This window comes from Phyllostomus discolor, chromosome X, assembly GCF_004126475.2.
Source record: "Phyllostomus discolor isolate MPI-MPIP mPhyDis1 chromosome X, mPhyDis1.pri.v3, whole genome shotgun sequence".
Taxonomy (NCBI): Eukaryota; Metazoa; Chordata; class Mammalia; order Chiroptera; family Phyllostomidae; genus Phyllostomus; species Phyllostomus discolor.
This window is the reverse complement of record NC_050198.1, coordinates 89,113,618-89,133,614: the sequence shown is the minus strand read 5'-3', so window position 1 is coordinate 89,133,614 and position 19,997 is coordinate 89,113,618.

Here is a 19,997-nt window from a genome sequence, read left to right as displayed (position 1 = left end):
GGCTGAACTCCCATTTTTGTTTCTATTTAATAATGCAGTTTCCCTTTCAAGACTCAGATGAGAATGTTACAGAAGAGACGGCGGGGAGGGGGTAAATGATATACTCTTACCACATGGACCCCTGCTTGTGCTCTGGGGTCCCCGCCCCCCGTACTAGGTTCTCCTTGCCCAACATCAGGAAAAGATGTCTCTCAATGCCAGAAATTGGTGAAAAAGAAAGGAATTATTGATTCAAAAAGTTATACGGACTTAAAGTAATGACTTAGTAATTTCATTAAAATCCTAAAGTCCTTTAGAATACCCACAAACACACAGTCCTTCCCTCTCCCTCTGCCCAATGTGGGGTACCGTATCTCAGGAAAAGAAGTAGAAGTCCGTGGCTCAGGCAGCCCCTCGGTTCCGGCACCATCAGCTGTGTGGGCGCTGTGATCTCCACTTTATCCAAAACCATGTGGCACCTTCTCATGGTCCACCAGCAAGAATCCTTTCACCCCTTTCCTTCCCAGCAAGGTCTCTCCCACTTCCTAAGCCACGTGGCAAAAGGGAGCACCCCAAAGCCGCGTGGACCCCAATCTGCCTTCTTTTCTCTCTCATACAGGCATTGTTTAACCAGAGACAGTTGCCTCCGAGTTACATCCTGGGTTGAAGTCACTTCCATCCCCCTGGCTCCAAGCATGCTCACAGCTATTTAACATACCCATGAAACCAGTTAAAAGTTATAGATATGTTAAATGACCATGCCAGACGTTACCTGCAAAGCTGTTGATATGCAAAACAGCTCTCAATGGCCCTGCTTCATGTGCCCCATCCTCCAACTCAAACCTGTGGGGGTGAGGACATCCTATATGTATATTTTTTAATATTTCCTGAACACCCTGAGTTCTGGACCCCATTACAAATCCCTACTTGGGGGCCCCCTGGCTGCACCCTGTATCGAGAAGACACTTCTTCCAGGACGTTTCTGCAAAGTTCCAAGGATCAGAAGGGAGCCCCTCCTCTGTGCTCCCTCGACATTCTGTCTGCTTCCCCCACAACAGTTCTTAGAATTCTATCTTGTTATCTCCACTCTCCTACACTAGAGTGTGTGCTCTCCCGGGACAAAACTGTGTCTCTTTTATCTCCTCTCCCCCAACACCTGGCAGAGCATAGACACGGATACATTTGCTGAAGAAATGATTCATAACAGCAGTGGCAATTATGGTTATGATTACCAATAACAAGGCAGCCTGCCATTGTGTCTGAGGAAAACTACCCAAGGACTCCAGAGGTCAAATTTCTCTGTCAGGCCTTGAAAGTGGGCAGGGAGCACAGGTTTGCTTCCTGACATCTCAGGGTGACTTCTACCTGTCTCCTCCCTAAGCAGCTGAGTGAAACCCTGGATTAAGGGAAAAGTGAACCAAATCAAACAGGTCTCCATAACAACACAGCTATGTACCATTAAGTTAGCTGAACTTGGGTAGCCCCCTGGACTAGAGTCAGCATGTCACTAATCTGAGGCTCAAAGAATTAAGGACAGTTTTAGCATGGTCAGCATCCCGCTATAATAGTGTCTCAGGAGTCCGGGGCTCTTCCACCTATCCCATGCGGATAATCCCGGCAAGCATTTCTTGAAGCTACTCATCTGGATTTCAGCAGCAATCATTTGCCCAGCACCAAAAACTCTGCTCAGCCCTTGTCCTTACAACTTGGTACTACGACAGCTATTAGTCCTCCCATCTTACAATTAAGGCTCAGGTGAAGACTTGCCCAAGGTCACAGAGCCGGTCAAAGCCAGAACCTGGAGCTATCAAAGCCGACTCAGTCTTACTGACCCCCAAACCAATATTTGTAGCCTTGTCACAATACTGCCAACAAAGTCCCTAAATGCCAAGCACTGAAAAGCCAACACAGAGGAGTGAGTTTATGGCATTTTTATCCAGGAGCTCCTGTTCTAGGACACGCAGCTACATTCACAGATAACAGATAGTAACCAATGCCAGAATAGGATTTACAAAATAGGACAGGTCCCAAGAGAAGTGAATGATTAAGTGGAACTGGAAGGAATTTGGAAAAAATAACGTCTTTTTACACAACTAAAGCTCAAAAGCTGTCCCTCCTCCTTAGACTTTGCAGACCCTGTTTATTTTGCTCTCCCTCAACTCCCTTCCCCACCTCACTGCTCTCCCTTCCTTTAGTGTCTGTCCTTCTGAAGCAAGCATAGCTTCCTTAAGCCGCCCATCCCCTCATGGTTCTTACTGGCATTTTCCCTGCCACATTCCACTCATTGTTGGAGAGCAGATTTGAAAAGGGATGGAGGCTTGGATTAGATGACTTTTAAGATTCCTTCCAACTCTAAGAGTTGAAGATTCCCTGAGCACACCGCTCAGAGGCGGAGAGCTCCTTGAGAGCAAACTGCAGAACACAGCAGAGATCTCCTCAGCACAGCCATGAACCCACTCTGAAAACCTCAAAATTGCTTCACTATTTTATGTGCAGCAGCATCCAAAGCCAGAGATTTCAACAGCTTTCCCTTGGTTTTTAGAATGTGTACAGTTTGGAACTACTCTCACAATTTCAAATGTTAGGATCTTACCAATGGAGGACCTCTCTATTTTCAAATGCAAATCTGATTTACATCAAGGCCAAAGGTTTAAATAGTGAGTTGAAAATTAACCCTTGAGTTCAAAGCTGATTTTTAGTGCAGCAAAATGGCCTTGCTCTTGTCCAACCCCCAGCTTTCTACTCTATTCTCGCAATCCAAGGGCATTGAAAATGGAGACTCAGAGGCGACGTCTTTTTCCATTCTTGTCAAGGTCCCTATCTATACCATGTTAACAACAGAATTGTTGGCCAGCAGATAATGGTTATCTAATTCTAAACTGTTATCTAAATCTAGTAATACAATTACAGACAGTTCAGCCTTTTCAGCCTTAGGATTCCAGCAGCATGCCAACCCTTGGCAAACCTCATTGGCCGCTGGTAATTTCCACAGGCTGTTCTTTCATTTAAAACAGCACCATCTCCACATGCAACACAAGAAAAATGAGATAAATTGGACCTTGTCAAAATTAAAATCTTCTGTGCTTCAAAGGATATAATTGAGAAAGTGAAAATACAAACCACAGAATGGGAGACAATATTCACAGATCACATATTTGATAAGGATGTAGTATCCAGACTATAAAAAGAACTCATAACTCAGTAATAAAAAGACAAATAGCCCAATTGAAAAGCAGGCAAATAATCCGATAAGATATTTTTCCGAAGAAGATATATTAATATCCAATAGTCACATGAAGATGTTCAACATCACTAGTCATTACGAACATCATTAAAACCACAATGACATACTATTTCAATACTTAAAACATATTAGGAAAGCTATAATTAAAAAGACAAATAATAACACATGTTGTTGAGGATGTGGAGAAATGGGGACCATCACACTTTTCTTTTTTTTTTAAAGTTTTTTTTTTAATTTTTATTTAGAGGGGAAGGGAGGGAGAGAGGGAGAAACATCAGTATGTGGTTGCCTCTCATGGGCCCCCTACTGGTGATAGAGGACCTGGCCCACAACCCAGGCATGTGCTGTGACTGGGAATTGAACTGGCAACCCTTTGGTTTAGAGACCAGCACTCAATCCACTGAGCCACACCAGCTAGGACCCATTACACATTTCTGATAAGATTGTAGCCTCTTTGGATAACAGTTTGGCAGACCCTCAAAAAATTAAACATAGTTTACCATGTGACCCAGCAATTCCACTCCTGGGTATATACTCAAGAGAAATGGCAACAACATATGTCCACACAAACACTTGTACATGAGTGTTCACAGCAACATTATTCATGATAGCCAAAGGTGAAAACAACACAAATGTCCATCAACTAATGAATACATAAACAAAACGTCCTGGCTGGAGTAGCTCAGTGGATTGAGCGCGGGCTGTGAACCAAAGTGTCACAGGTTCGATTCCCAGCCAGGGTACATTCCTGGGTTGCAGGCCATAACCCCCAGCAACCACACATTGATGTTTCTCTCTCTCTCTCTCTCTCTTTGTCTCTCTCTCATCTCCCTCCCTTCTCGCTCTAAAAATAAATAAAATCTTAAAAAAGTTAGTTACATTTAAAAAAAAAGAAAAAAAAACAACAAAACGTGAGGCCATGGGGTAGTATTCTGCCAAAAAAGAAATAAAGTATTGATACATGCTACCACATGGATGGACCTTGAAAATATTGTTGGAAGTGAAAGAAGTCAGGCACAAAGTTTCCATATTGTATGATTCCATTTATGTGAAATATTTCAAATACTTATCCAGATAAATCTTCAAAAACAAAGTAGACTAATGGTTACCTATGGTGGTAGGGGGAGGGGAAGTGGAGAGTGACTGCTAGTGATGTGCAGGATTTTCATCAATTTTTGGGTTGATGAGAATATTCTGGAAACAGATTGTGGGGAACATTGAACAACATTGTGAGTACACTGAAAACCAGTGAATTGTACACTGAATGAGTGAATTTTATGGTATGTGAATTACATCTCAATTTTTTTTAACAAGGATAAAAGAACACTGTACTGAGGGCTGGGTGGGGCAGGCTGGGATGGGGGTAAAAGGCAGAAAACTGTACTTGAACAACAATTAAAATAATAATAATAATAATAATAATAATAATAATAATAAAAGAGCACCATACCCAAGAGCCAGATGTCTGTAGGGCAAAACTGGACCGGGGCTGCTGACAGTCTTTCCGTGTGACAGACAGACTCCCATTCAGGTGTGTGTGGCAGGAATTATATCAAGTACATTCTGTGACAGATTGGTGCAAACCAGAGAGTAGTAACCCAGTCACTTCCGCATTCTAGTTACTGGGGGCTGAGTTAGGTCCCTCAGCCATCAGCCTGGGTCCTTTCAAACTGTCTAGCTAAACATCCCAAGGCCTCTCCAAACTCCCTGGTTCTCAGACACCCTGGACTGCTTTTCTTCTGTGAAGACTCTATCTGCTTTCCTCTCCTTGTCTTTGCTCATGAAATGAATGCCCTCCTCACAAACTAACAAGATCCAACTTATCTTTTAAGGGCTAACAAGGATAAATTCTCTTTTTTTCTGTGAAGTAGTATTTTGGTATGTAAGAAAGAACTCAGTAAGTGTTTGTTGAGTGACTAAGCAAATGAATGGCCTCAGGGATTCAGCCCTGTAAGGAGATTTGAAAGAATAAAATTGTTCATAGTTGGTGTAAGCCCTTGCTTAATTTCTCCAGGGGTTGTTGCCGCAGTACAGTGGATAAGTAAGCAGGCTTGGGGTGAGGTTATGTTCCTGCAAGGGAGCTCCAATTGATACCTGAGTTTGTCCTAGAAACAATGGAATAGCATGGCCATTCTCAGCTTTATATCTGCTGGGATACACAAGATAGAAGACGTTCATACACGGGGCCCGGGGCCCAGAGCCCAGAGGCTTAATAGAGGTTATGCAAGTTCCCACCTCATTATCTCACAGTCAAGCCAGGATTTCAGAATGGAAGTGAATAAGAGCAATATTTTCATAAAGATAACCTTGAACTAGGTGTAATTTACTAAGACAGGCAATCATTCACAAACTTTAGACCCTTAACTTTCTTTTAAGATTTTATTTATTTATTTATAGAGAGAGGGGAAAGGAGGGAGAAAGAGAGAGAGAGAGAAACATCAACGTGTGAGAGAGACATCAATCAGCCTACAGCCTAGGCATGTGGCCTGAGCAGGAATCGAACCAGCAACATTTTGGTTTGCAGGCCAGCACTCGATCCACTGAGCCACACCAGCCAGGGCTAGATCCTTAACTTAATAATAGGAACACATTATTTGCAATTCAATTCCCAAATGACTGTGACACACCCAGGTGTGGCTACACTACAGAGTAGGACCACTGGTATACCACAAGGTCACGTTTCTGGAGAAGAGCCAGGATGACAAGCATGGTTATGGAAAGAACCACAAACCACAAGTGATAGCTTAATACAAAGAAATACTTTCTCGAGTACTTGTACAACATAAGTTTAACAGCTCGCACAGAACTCTAGCCCACAAAACTGTATTTAATTTAGTATTGTATGTAATATATCACAGTGCTTTCTCTCACCCTGCCTTATGATTCCTCCTCATGTTTGCTGAAACAAATCCAGAGGGGGAAGAATACTGTTGAGATCTTAGAATTCAAAAGAGCTTCTCCAGTGAAATTTCCAGGAATAATTGAGGTTTCATAGAAAGGCAATTAGTTGATGATGTTTTTAAAAATTTGATCCAAGGGTAATTGTTTTGCTGCCTGTTCTTTCCCAAATGTTATAAGTTTACTGCTAGCAGGAATAAGCTATGTGTCTTTTTTGATGCCTTCAAAGCAAACTTCCTGCTTTCTTGAGCTGTCATCTTATCAGCATTAGCAGCCTCAGTCTGTACAAGTGTTGTACAAGTCAGCCTCCTCCCTTAAAATTGTGCAAACCAACCCGTTTGCACAGATTTTGTCACCCTTTGATTCTTCGAAACTTGTCCTTTCATAAAAGTAAAACCCACAAAGCTCAAGCTTGATGATGGCCAAAGTTAAAGCTGCACCAGCCTAAGTTTGATCCCAGATCCACAACATGAAAAGTATTTCAACATTGGCCTTGTAATGGGGTACGGCAACCATCATTAGAGCTTTCTTCCCTTTTCTCATCAGTCAAGAATTGAGTATCAAATGATTATGAAATAATAGAACTGGTAATGGGGGGAAGGGAGGAGGGTTGGGTGGGTGGGCTGGAATGGGAGTAGGGGGGAGAAAACTGTTCTTGAACAATGATTAAAATAAAATTTAAAAAAAAAGAAATAATAGAACTAAGCCTTATAAAGCAAACACAACAGGACTCACCCTCCAAATACTGATATCATTATATCTTAAATCCAACAAAAGTCCTATCAGCCTCATCTCTGATGATTACTCTTTGACCAATATCACAAGCAAAGCGCTAAAGTATGAGTTAAAGACCTATGCATTCTAATTTTCTTATATTTGTGGAATGAAAAAATGTTTTCTATATATCTTATATACTCTTGTATAATATATAAAGTTAAATACATAAGACTTAAAATGTTTTCATATTATTCAGAAACAAATTTCCCCTTGCAAGTACTATGGCATACGATTGCTCCATCTTCTATCTTACTATGCTTGGTGATTAGCTACTGAAGCATACTCATATAACGTTGTCCTCTTACAAGGCAGAAAAATATTGTCCTGAATTTCTTACATTTTTCTGCTCTTCTCTACGTTGTTTTCTCTCATTTGAATTCAGTGTAGTATATTTTCAAAGACTTTTTCATTTGTTCCCCTCAATTATTCCCCTTTACAAAGTATAGCAATTCTGTGATTCTAAATAAAAGTTCCCAACATTAGTTTCTTCAGTTAACTTTCGAAAACAACTGTTGTGAACATTCACCCCTTCTTCTGCTTTTTACTATAGGCATGCTTTAGTACCTAGTCTAAAGGTTTTCAAATTGTTTGCATATTTTCAGGTATTAACTTGTGGAAGATGGTTTTTCTGTCTCCTTTTCCTTCAAATGATGGAGAAAGAGCCAAAGGAGGATTAGAATGGCTATATTTGCTTAAGAATCAGGCAAGCACATCACGCCAGGGTGACATAAATCAATGAGGTCAGGATTTGTGAAGGGTCTCAAGTTACTTTTTAAAGAAGACGACTCCGATAAAACAAAGGATACATTTTATTAGAAATCTTTCCTTTGCTTTCCTAGCCCTTAACAGGATTTGGATGTATCTCTGGCCATTTATTTAACAATCCAATATGCAGTAATTGAGGGCTTCTTATGTGTGAATCCCTCATCGTGGGGGATGCAGAGATAATTAAAATATGGGCTCTGTAAAAAAAAAACTTGGTGAAAAGAATAGGTACAAAGAGGATTAAGTGAATTTATCTATATACATCTTAGAATGGTTCCTGGCACTTACAATGATTAAAATAAAATAAAAAGAGTTAAATATATATTGTTATTTTTTAAAGGGAAATAGGTATAGATAAAAATAAATCTAATACCAAGCAAATTTGATAAATGCTATAGTAGAAACTCACATTGCTAATAGAGATTTGGAAAAGAAGAGATTGACCCTACAAAAAGAAAGAATTTGCTTTACCAAACCTATCAGCAGAAAGGGTGAGGTTAGGAAACTAACATTTAGTGAGCATTTACTATATACCTAGGGTACTGCACATATTATTGTTTAATTCAAACAGCAAACCTGTTCAGGGAGATAATTACTTATCATCCTCATTTTATAGGCAAGAAAACTAAGATTAGAGGTTAAATAACTTTTACAAAGGTATGCAGCTAATAAGGTAGTGGAACCAGGGTTCAAACGCAGGGTGTGTAATGCCAAAGGGCAAACTCGTATTTACCATTCTGTGCCTTCCTAAGGACGTCAGAGCTCATGAATTCAGAGGACGTACACATCTATGCCAACTCTGTCATCACAGGTATTTTTGGAACAAACATTTAGGTTATAATCATTTCTACAAGTGGAAGTACTTTCTTCAGAATGTCTCAATTTTGCCAAATTCTTGCCCTCAGAGGTTGGTGATGTTTCAAAACAGCCAAAAATGACTGAGAGTCAGATCTTGTGAAAAAGTACATGATCACACTAGGCAACACCAAGATGGCCAACGGGACATTGTGAATAAGAAGGAGTGAGGTGGATGGTCCTACATGGTGCATGAGTCAGCTCAGAAGTAGCAGCCCAGAGACAACTATAGTGACACTGTTGGAAAGACAATAGGATGGTGGTTACCAGAGGGGAAGGTGGTTAGGGGAGGGCGAAATTGGCAAAGGCAGTAAAATGTATCATAATGGAAGGAAACTAGACTTTGGGTGGTAAATGCACAATATAATACACAGCTATAGAATCATTATGTTGCACACCTGAAATTTATATAATGTTATTAACCAATTTTTTAAAAAACTTCTTTGGCTATGTAAGACCCAGTGTGTATTTTTTTGTTTTTTAAAGGGCTAAGCAACTTGCCATAGAGGAACAAACCCAGAGACCTTGTTTCACTTCTCTGCTTCTCAGCAGTTGCACAGACATGGTGCAGTCCCTGAAACACTGATGAAACACAGGGATGAAAACATCTGTGAACACTGATTTGTCTATAAAATGAAGACAGTAAAACCCAACGTGGAGGGTCATTTTAGGGATGAGAAAGAAAAAGATGGGCACTCCAAAAAAGGCAGCTATTATTGTTTTGAACCATTTGTTAAACATTCTCTACAGGTTTGGGAGTTTGAGATGGTTTTTAGTTCAAACTACATACATTTTTGGAGTTTCTCCCTGAGCGTCACAGCTGAGTAGCTTATTCTCACCTGGCATGGCATGTTTAGTCATGGACAGTAAGAAATGAGAGCATTTCAAAACAAATCAGTCTCCTTAAAAACATTTATTGAATATGAAATTCACCTCCACAGTATTTAACTCATTCAGGCTGCTAATAAACACTCTTCTAGTATCTGGGGAAGCAGGGTTTACAGAGAAATGTTCCTGCCACAATAATTGAGTGCCTTTCACTACAAAGTTTCTATGTTGGTAAGAAAGCAGGTGAACCAGGAAAGAAATGTAAAGCTTTGTGCATGCAGCTTATTTGCCATGACATGGGAGGTCTGGTTTTGAAAGCAAGCAGTGTTCATTTATTAAGAAAAAACAGTTCTTTGGGCTACCGCTAAGTGTTTTGGGGCTCAGCAATTATCCAAAACTCAGATTACAGATGCAAACCTCTTTCCCACTCACTCCTCCAACCTCTCTGAAAAACAGGAAACCTTACTGTGCCTACGTGATGCCTTCGTCCCTGCAACCTTGCTGTGAGTTGGGCTGAAGATTATGTGAAACAAGTCATAAAAGAGAAAAGCTGCAGGCAGGTGCAAGAACAAGGCACTGTGCTCCTTGGAGAGGGCCTTAGGTAAGTAGCTACAAGAGTTGTACATACCAATCAAAGACAGGCAAGGGTCAAGCTCCCTTTTGTGCACAAACAAAGGCTAATTGCATGTTCATAGCTGTAGAGTCTGCGGGCACTAATTCAAGAGAGGAACTATAAAAACCTTGGATTCCCGCCTCCCAACAGCAGCCAAGGCGAAGAGGAGGGCTCAAGGAGCCAGTGGCTGTCAACCAGCTGGGCCTCTCCTGCCTTCTCCACAGCAACCAGGGCTCCCACGTGGCTGCCATTTCAGAAATGAAAATAAGCCATTTTGTGGAAACTGAAAGGATAGCTGTGTGTACATAACGCCAAGCCAATGAACAGCAATGGAAAAGGCTCTGAGCCACTTAGCTTCCTTTGAAGCACAATGCCCAATACTGTTGGCCTTGCATTTTCATTGAATTGACCAAATTAGCTGGCTCTTTTGACATCTTGTAGACATGACTAGTCAGTGAAAGTTGTCCTTTTCTTACATTCAAAAATCAAAGGCCTAAGTTGGTTTGGTACTGTAAGAAACCATTTTAAATCAAGTTACTATTAAGGCCAGGCGACTGGCACAGCTGGCTTTTCAATTATTATTAATAATAGCTTATATTCATAAAACACCTTCTCATTTCCCAAACACTTTGATTCTCTAGACATTTATTACTACTTCTGCTACAGGGAAATCACTACTCCGGACTCTAGGGAGAAAATCAACTTGTTAGCCAAATAGCAGGGGCTCATTAAGCAGGGTGGCCAACGCACAACTGAAGAAAATCAGATCCAAAAAAGTGATGTGACTTCCCCAATCCCACAATGCTTTGTGATGCAGCCAGAAGTAGTGAATCCAGGCCCCACCCCCCACCCCTGTTCAGTGCTTAGCCCACTGTACCACACTGCCTTTCCTTAGGTGTGTGCGAGGAGCCCTCCAGTGGAGGGCAGTGAGCGTGGCAAAGTACAGGGGTCAGAAGCCTGTACCCTTTCTCAATGAAAAACCAAGCAAACCCCTCCTGCTGACCTGCCATGTATAAAGCAAGAGAAAGTACAGTTTCTCTGGGGGAAGTGGGGATGGAAATGGTGGTATAATGGATCCCAGCTCTTCCACTGACAAGCTACGTGACCTTGGATGAATCACTTAATCTCTATGCCTTAAAAGGAAAGAGTTGGACTCACTAAAATCTGTGAGTCCTAACTTGGCTAATCATCAGAGTCCTAGAGGGATTTGTTAAAATATAGATTTCGGGCCTTTCCTCATACTTTATGAATGATAATTCCTAGGGCAGAGGGCCTAGGAGTCTGCACTGTAATAAGCTCCCCAGAAGATCCTGCTTCACGGACAAGATTCTAAGCCCTGCATGAGTTTATTTTCAGCGTCTGGGCTGGTTCATGGGAATCCACATTCAAGAAAATACCATGTAAGTTCTGAGATAGAATTGAAATGAGAAGGAGCCTAAAGAAGCTACTCATTTGGTAATTCATTCATGTGTTCCACAATTATTCTAAACCATTCTCCCTGCTTGTTTCTGTCCTGGGCATGGGAAACATAAATGTGACTAGTATGTAGACCTTGTCCTTAAGAATCTCAAAGCCCATTTGTAGAGACAGGCCTGTAAAGAGATAAGCACAACAAAAGTGGTAGACGCTGCAACAGGGAGAGGAAGAGCGCTGCGGTAACACAGGGGAGAGAAGCTGTAATAGTGCATCGATATGGTTTGGTCACACGGGCTAAATCAGGAAGTAGTGAGGACCAGGAGGCTGTTAAGCATGACAAGCCCTGGCAAAGAGGTTGAACTTTATCTTGTAGGCAATGGAGAAGCATTGAAGGGTTTTAGTCAAGAGAACAACACGATCTGATTCATGTTTGGAAAAGATTCCTTCATCTGCTAGGTAGAAAAGGGGTTGGAAGGAGCCAGATCATGCAGAGAGACCAGTGGAGAGAGAGATGCCAATAGGTCACAGGAGAAACAATTGCAACCTGAACTACAACATTGCTGGTTTACTACTATAGACCCTAAAGCAGTGAGGGCCACACGGAAGCAGTTATTAAATGAAATAGATATGCCAGACACTTTTCCAAGCATCTTATGCATTCTCGCTTAACTCCTTTAATGAGCCTACAAGGTAGGTACTATTACTACCAAAACGTTTCTGATTTTACAGTCAGAAAAAAACAAAGCCCAGAGAAGCTAAGAAACTGGGATTTGAACATAGGCTATCTAAATCCAAAAGCCATATTCTTAACAGCTCTACTCCACTGACTACCTAATAAGTTCTTGACAATTCATGTGGGAAGGAGGGAGGGACAGAATTAGAATGAAGGAAGAAGTAGATGGATGGAAGGGAAGCAGAACTGGCAGGGGTTGTTAGCTACTGGATGTGGAGGGTGATAGGTAGGATAGAGTGAAGGATGTCACTCAGTTTTCTTGCTTAGGTAGCTGGGTATACAATGGGTAAGTATGTCAATGCATTTTCTTTTTCTTTCTTTCTTTCTTTCTTTCTTTCTTTCTTTCTTTCTTTCTCTCTCTCTCTCTCTCTCTCTCTCTCTCTCTCTCTCTCTCTCTCTCTCTCTCTCTCTTTCTTTCTCTCTCTCTCTCTCTCTCTCTCTCTCTTTCTTTCTTTCTTTCTTTCTTTCTTTCTCTTTCTTTCTCTCTTTCTTTCTTTCTTTTTCTTTTTTGACAGAGGGGAAGGGAAGGAGAAAGAAAGAAACGTCAGTGTGTGGTTGCCTCTCACACACCCCCTACTGGGGACTTGGCCCACATCCCAGGCATGTGCCCCTACTGGGAATTGAACTGAAGACCCTTTGGTTCGCAGGCTGGCACTCAATCCACTGAACCATCCCAGCCAGGGCTCAATGCGTTTTCTTAATGAGGTAGAAGCCAAGACTCAATACTATAGTCCAGGGCCCTAGAAATTTGAAGATAGGCCAGTGAAGGAATGGAATAGACACTGGGGGGTAGCGTGAAGGGATACTACCATGTCCAGGTAAAGTAAGTGCTGGGCACGTCTTTGGTCTCAGGATCTGTTCCAGCAGTGCCCATACATGAGGAATGGAGGCAGGGGCATGGCAAGAGATGATACCATCATTACAAAACTTATTCTGGTCTCAGGCTTCTAAAAATGAGCTCACTTAAGGACTATAGTAGAAACACACAAGGGGCAGGGGCCAGAGAGAACTCATAATGTTATAGGCTACATCCATACAGCTGCACCAACAGTTTCCTTTCCCCCTACCAAAGCACTATTTAGATGTTCTAGAAAGTTCCCTGTCAGGGCTCACCTAAGTGACTATGGTGCAACTGATGAGGGAAAGGATATCTGTTTATGAGGTGGAAGCAAATGCCAGTTTGCAACAGTTGGCTTAGGAAGTCAGCCCCCCCTCCACTGTCCCCACACCAGACCTTAGGATCACTATGGACACTGATATGTAGGACAGGGCCTGGGTTTGGCACATAGGGAATCCCAGCTTTCAAGCCCAGTTACTAAAGTTCAGTAAGCATCAGAATCCACCAAATTACTGGTTAAAACAGAGTGCTCAGCCCCAACCCCAGAGGTTCTGATTCAATAGGTTTAGAGTGGGGCCATTTCAACAAGTCCCTAGGTGATGCTGGTGGCCCTGGGACCACTCGAGAACCATTCAATAGAGCAGCAGTTATTAAACATTTTGTTCTCAAGGTTCCTTCACATTCTTAACAATTATCAATGATTTCAAAGAGGTTCTTTTTGTGTAAGTTATGACTATATGTACTTTATTAGAAATTAAAACAAATTTAAATTATATTTATTCATTCACTTAACATAAATGTAGTACATGTTCACATATTTTATGAAAATTAACTAGTCTTTTGCATTATAATTTTATTTTATTTTTTAATAATTAGGTTTTTTATCATTTATTCTATTACAGTTGTCCCTATTTTTTTCCCTTTTGTCCCTTTCTACCCAGCCCACCCCTCTCTCCCATAGTCAATCCCCTCTGTGTTCATGTCCATGTGTCATTCATACATGTTATTTGACTAGTTCCATCCCTTCCCCTTCCTTCCATCATTCCCCCCCCCCCACTTTCCTCCCCTCCTACAACTAGCAGTTTGTTCCGTGTTTAGGTATCTCTGGCTCTATTTTTCTCATTATTTTGTTCATTAGATTCCAGTTATAAGTGAGGACATACAGTTTTTGTCTTTTGTCAACTGGCTTATTTCACTTAGCATAACAGTCTCCAGTTCCATCCCTGCTGTCGCAAAAGGTGGGAATTCCTTCTTTCAGCTGTGTAGTATTCCATTGTGTAAATGTACCACAGTTTTTTAATCCACTCATCTACTGGTGGGCACTTAGGCTGTTTCTAGCCCTTGGCTAGTGTAAATAGCACTGCTATGAACACAGGGGTGCATAGGTTCTTTTGGATTGGTGTTTCAGGATTCTTAGGGTATATTCCCAGCAGTGGAATCACTGGGTCATAAGGCAGTTCCATTTTTAGTTTTTTGAGGAAATTCCATACTGTTTGCCACAGTGGCTGCACCAGTCTGCATTCCCACCAACAGTGCACTAGGGTTCCCTTTTCTGCACATTCTCACCATCACTCATTATCTCTTGTCCTTTTGATGATAGCTATTCTAACAGATGTGAGGTGATTATCTCATTATGGCTTTGATTTGCATTTCCCTGATGATTAGTGATGTTGAGCATCTTTTTATCTACCTCTTGTTCATTTGTAAGGCCTCAGCTTATTTTTAATCAGATTAATTGAGGGGTAGGATGTACTATTGAGTTCTATAAGTTTCTTGTATATTTTGGATATTAATCCCTTACAAGATGTATGATTTGCAAATATTTTCTCTTATTATGTATGTTACCTTTTAATTTTTTTGTTGTTTCTGTTTGCCGTGTAGAAACTTTTTCATTTGATGTTGTCCCACTTGTTTATTTCTGCTTTTGTTGCTTGTAGTTTTGGTACCATATCTAAAAACTCATTGTCAAGACCAGTGTCAAGGAGCTTTTTCCCTGTGCTCTCTCCTAGCAATTTTACAGTCTTGGGTCTTACATTAAAGTTTTTAATCCATTTTGAGTTAATTTTAATGAGTTGTGTAAATAGAGGTCCAATTTCATTGTTTTGCATGTGGATATATAGTTTTCCAAGCATCATTTATTGAAGAGATTATCCATTCCCCATTGAGTTTTCTTGACTCCCTTAGCAAATATTAGTTGAGCATGTATGCATGGGTTTATTTCTGGGCGCTCTATTCTGTTCCATTGGTCTATGTGTCTGCTTTTATGCCAGTTCCATACTGTTTGGATTACTATAGCTTTGCAATATAGTTTGGACTCAGGAAGTGTGGTGCCTCCAGCTTTGTTGTTCTTTTTCAGGAAAGCTTTGGTTATTTAGGGTCCATAAAAATTTTAAGATTCTTTTTCTGTTTTTGTGCAAAATTCCTTTGAAATTTTAATAGGAATTGCTTTTGATACTATGGATATTTTAACAATGTAAATTCTTCCATAAACACAGGATATCTTTTTTTTTTTTTGAAAAAATTTTTTTTATTTTAATCATTGTTCATATACAGTTTTCTCCTTTTTACTCCCAATCCAGTCCCCCCTCCCACCGGATATCTTTCTATTTACGTCTTCAATGTCTTTTTTCAATATCTTGTAAATTTTAGTGTATGGCTTTTTCATCTCCTTGGTTATTTTTTTCCTAAGTATTTTATAATTTCTGATGCTATTGTAAATGGGATTATTTCTTTTTAGATAGTTCATTGTTATATCTGTTTCTGCTTTCAATCTGTTGCAATATGTGGTTATCATTAATGTTATGAGGAAAATCTAGTTTCACAAAATACATTTTTTTGAAAAATGGAGCAGCATTTTATAATTGCCTTTTGAGACAATTGTGGATATTCTTCTTTGATCTTAAAGCAAACCCCATCAAATTATAGTTTCTTAAAGCTTATCTGCAATGTGGAGTTTAAAACCATATCAATTAACTTTACATAGTTTGTTATACCAAAGTTCATTGATCTACTTTGAATTTTGCATTGATCTTTCACTCATGCATGCTTCCATAATATACACTGATCATTCTAAAGATACTGATTTCTGAGCTGTGAAGATCTTCCAAAGATTTATGCTTTTAATTCCACAACATTCAAAAAGTGAAAGGTGGTACTATCATCACCGGTAATATCAGAAAACTCGTTAACTACTAGAAAACTGTCAAGCTCACTGTGGTGGACACACATTTCTAAAATTCTAACTTTTGCTTGAAAGTTCAAATTCCATCATTGGCAACAAATATTGTCAGCTGCTTTCCTTGTAATGACAGGCTTACTTTGTTCATTTTTGAGAAAATATCTGCCAAATATCCAAGTGCGTATAATGACAACTTTCCTATCAGTTGTTCTTTAAGTACATAAATGGTGTTCCATGAAAGAAGTGGCTAGTTCACTATGCAATTCAAATGATTTTACAAGTGATTTTCCTCAAGATAGCCATCACACTTCAGTGTCAACCAGAAATAATTTATGCATACAAGTACATGTGAGTTGAGATTTAAAAAAAAAGGTTTTTATAAAGAAGATCAAAACTATGAACAGCAAAATGACAACAAATAACTATCAAGAACTGAATCTAAAAAACTAAAAGCAAAAACAAACTAAGCAAACAACTGGAACAAAAACAGAATCATAGAAACGGAGATCACATGGAGGGTTATCAGTGACGGGGAGGGGGAGAGAGGGGGAAAAGGTACAGGGATTAAGAAGCATAAGTGGTAGGTAGAAAATAGGGGGAGGTTACGAATAGTATAAGAAATGGAGAAGCCACAGAACTTATATATATGACCCATGGACATGAACTAATGGGAAGAATTCCTGGAGGGAAGGGGTTGCTGGGCAGAGGGGGGCAAAGGAGAAAAATTTGGACAACTGTAATAACATAATCAATAAAATATACTTTAAAATAATTTTTTAAAGATTTTATTCATTTTCAGAGAGAGGGGAAGGGAGGGAGGAAGAAAGGGAAAGAAACATCGATGTGTGGTTGCCTCTCATGCACCCCCAACTGGGTGACCTGGCCCTCAACTCAGGCATGTGCCCTGACTGGGAATCAAACCGATGACCCCTTAGGTTCACAGGCTGGCACTCAATCTACTGAGCCACGCTGAGCAAAGCAAAATAATGTTTTTTAACTGCTTCATCATGGACGTTATTAAGGAAAACTGGCTTTTTTTTTTTTTCCTGTGAGTACTTGGCAGTAAACTGCTAGGACAGCTTGGTGCTACACTAATATTCCAGAAGCTTTATCTCCCTTGATTCTGCACCTTCAGTGCAAATGTCAGCACAGTGAAAAATGCATAGAATGTCTTAGTATTATTATAAAAATAGTGTTGGCCTGACAAATCCCTTTGAAGGGTCTTGGGGACCTGCGGAGTTCAGGGACCATGTTGGCAGAGCCACTGGGCAAGGACATCCTGCATTCAAAGATTTATTTCATTCATTCACTCACTCACTCACTCACTCACTTAAAAACATTCATTAAGCCCTGGCTGGCGTAGCTCAGTGGATTGAGCATGGGCTTCGAACCAAAGCAATGCAGGTTCAATTACCAGTCAGGGCACATGCCTGGGTTGCAGGCCATGGCCCCCAGCAACCGCACATTGCTGTTTCTCTCTCTGTCTCTTTCTCCCTCCCTTCCCTCTCTAAAAACAAATAAATGATATATTAAAAAAAAGTCAAGTTATTTAACCTCAACATCTTTATTTAAAAAAAATTCATTAAATACCTGCTATGTTGCAGGCCTCCCTACACTTAGTAATATTTTCACCAATACAACCTGTTCTCCAGATCAAGCTGAGGAACTGGAACTAAAACAGAACTCCTCCTCCAACTTGTAAGTTAGGAGGAGTCCACTTAGGTGATCACGAGGATAGCATTTCCCAGTGCAACCTTTTGGTCCACAGCCAATATAGTCTCATGCCATTGTGCACTGACTCCAAGATGTCATGCTACTCACCCAGGTACACTGTATAAACATTAGCACACCAGCCAACAAGGACAACCTCCCTAGAGCCATCCACAGTATTACAGACTTGATGACTTTTAGGAAGGTGAGTGGAGTAAGCCCAATTTTAACATTCCATTCTGCCTTACTTTACTTCATAAAGTAAGCCTATATACTTTTATATATTTTATGTAGTGTATATATTTTTAATATAGTATAATACTTTCTATGTTATATAGACTATATATGGGTATTCTATATTCTTTGAATTATCAAATGGGAATATTTTATAGCAATTACAGATGTCTGTCACCACACAGTATTAACATTTTTCTTTTAAAGTAATGCATAGAAGTACTAAGGATTATAAAATAAAACACACATGTTTCATGCACTAATAAAAGGACAAACTGAGTTTATTCTAACCTCCTGACGCAGATTCAGCATAGAAGCCTCATATCTATTAATGATGAGTCATTGCAATTAAGAATGTAGCAGAAAAGAGGAAGCTGGAGATGTACTTTTCAATCAGTGTGGTGTGAGGCTTAAAATCTATCACAGTAGAAGCTGCAGCCATTTATTTACTTAAAAGTCTTCTTTAAAAGAAAAAATACCTGGGGGGTGGGGGGTGGGATGGGGTAGGGGAGAGCAATGGGGGGAAATTGGGACAACTGTAATAGAACAACAATAAAAAAAGACAGACAATAAAAATAAAAAATAAAAGAAAAATACCTCCAAATTCTAGAGTCTTCGAAAGTTTTGATGACAGGTTCTTCTATGCTGTCTTTCATCATAAAAATTTTATTTCATTAGATTTTCCCCTTCCATTTTCCTTGCCTCCCTCTCCATCTGATGCAGCTTCCTAAAGCCCATCCAACTAGTTATTATTACAATTATAGTGAATTATACTACTTTCAACAAAGGGTTGAATGTGATTCTGTTAGTGCAAATGTGAAGTGCATCTTGCACATTATTAACATTCTCATCATTGATACCTAATGCCTCATTAAAACAAGGGGGAAACATTTAAGTACAAATCCAGGAAATTCTACTCTCTGGGTCAATGCTCCATAATCCATTTGTTCTGGAGTAGGGTAAATGCCGAAAGTTGCAAGGTTATCATCAAAAGTTTATTTACATTCATCTGGGGTTACTTCCCACACAGATATAATATATTCTGTGTTTAAAAAGTATAAAGCCGAGCCAGTCCTTCTCACGCTGTTTGCAGTAAAATATGGCTTACCACGTCTCACTGATGAACCACTGACAAATAGGCTCTTGTTGTCCGACTTTCACTCGGCTGAGGGTAATGATTCAGCGGTTCAGAAGGTTAATTCCTGGAGATAGTGTTGTCTTTGGCTTGAACAGATGTTGGTAGTGCTTTAATGTGGTTATCAAACTAGGCTGCCCTTCATTCTTTGCTCTCTGGAGCCTGGAGCATTGTTCCACAAGGCATTCCAGCCCCCCTCTATGGAGATCCAGCAGAGCTGAACATACCACAGCGTCACTCCTGCCAGCACAGGCTCCTCTGGGGTCACTTGTGGATATTGACAATATACAACATAGAAATGGATAATGACAGACTTGATCTTCAAAATGTCTGTAAATATTTGTAAGCACATACAGCTTTGGAATGTCCGACCCTTTTGATGCTCACCTGAAATAACCTGTAAAACTACTCACTCATATGATGTTCAAATCCTTCAGTAGCTCTATAGACTGGCTTCTCAATGGTTTCCTGTATACTCTAATATCTTTGTGGCTATATCAGTCTCCCAAGTGTCTGGAATAATTGCTTGTATAATCAAGATGTTCATGCCCACCAAATGGAATCAACACTGGGCAAGAGTCCAAATACCCAGCAAGTTCAATTTTGCCGGTGCTTGTCTGTAGTGAAGAAATTCACTGTTACCAGCTGGGTGGAAGAGAGAACCCTTAGCCTAGGAGAGATTGTTTCCACCAAAGGACCTATTGGAGTAAGATTCCTATTTTTCTGGCCACTGAAATGGTAGCATCCCAATAATACAATACTGTTTCAAAATCAACCTCTGGTGGTTGCCAGCT